This window comes from Myotis davidii, unplaced genomic scaffold (genome assembly GCF_000327345.1).
Source record: "Myotis davidii unplaced genomic scaffold, ASM32734v1 scaffold299, whole genome shotgun sequence".
NCBI classification, from domain to species: Eukaryota; Metazoa; Chordata; class Mammalia; order Chiroptera; family Vespertilionidae; genus Myotis; species Myotis davidii.
Genome location: NW_006293088.1, coordinates 8,360,359 through 8,361,101, shown reverse-complemented (window position 1 = coordinate 8,361,101; position 743 = coordinate 8,360,359). Strand labels below are relative to the sequence as shown.

The window sequence follows — 743 nt, the reverse complement described above, 5'->3', positions numbered from 1 at the left end:
TCCTCGCGGCCGCAACGCCATCGCCTCTCCCTGGCGTGACCTGGGCCCGGCTCCTCCTCCCAGGCCACCTGCACCCAGCGTCCCCCGCTCAGCAGCCGGTCCCTCCTGGAGCCCCGCTGTGGATTCACTGCCTCCAGCGCTGGGCTGTGCTGGGCCGACATGCCACCCCGGGCCTGGCCAGCTCTCGGGGGGGTGCTTGAACCGCAGTCAGTCCACACACTCAGCAGATGAGTTGGTTTATTTTCGGGTCCCGGCCCATACTGCCAGCAGGTGGGGAGACAGCCCTCGGCCCTGCGGGTGCCACTCAAGGTGGCCAGTCACCTGTGGGTACCCACTGCCCTGGCCACATGGGCCCATCGCTCCTGTCCTCTCAGCCCCTCGAGGCCGAGAAGTCAGGTGGGAAGAAAGCGCAGCCCTGGGGCAGGTCCTCCCCAGCCCGCTGCTGCGACCCCACCTGACCTCGCCTCTGGGTCCCCACGACCTGCACTCCGGGGAGGTCCTTTGTCTCCCACTCCAGGGCCCCGTGAGGAGCCACCTGGTGCCCTTGCACTTGGGAAAACCAGAGCAGATCCCTAGGCAGCCCACTGCCGGCTGCATCCGAAGGGAAGGAGGGAGGGGGAGCAGGGGAAGAGCAGGGAGCTCCCCAGGGTGGAGGTGGGGGGGGGCTGGCAGGGCAGCCTGGGCTCCCTCTGACCTCCTCCTGTGTCCCTGGAGCCAGCCTCCCCGCGGGGGGGTGGGGGGGC

The 743-nt window shown here is 69.7% G+C and overlaps 1 protein-coding gene across 1 annotated transcript in view; it reads left to right on the top strand.

Annotated features, from left to right (window-relative positions):
- CAMTA1 (calmodulin binding transcription activator 1) overlaps positions 1 to 743 on the top strand; it is a 749,204-nt gene that overhangs the window by 638,855 nt on the left and 109,606 nt on the right. The window lies entirely within an intron of this gene.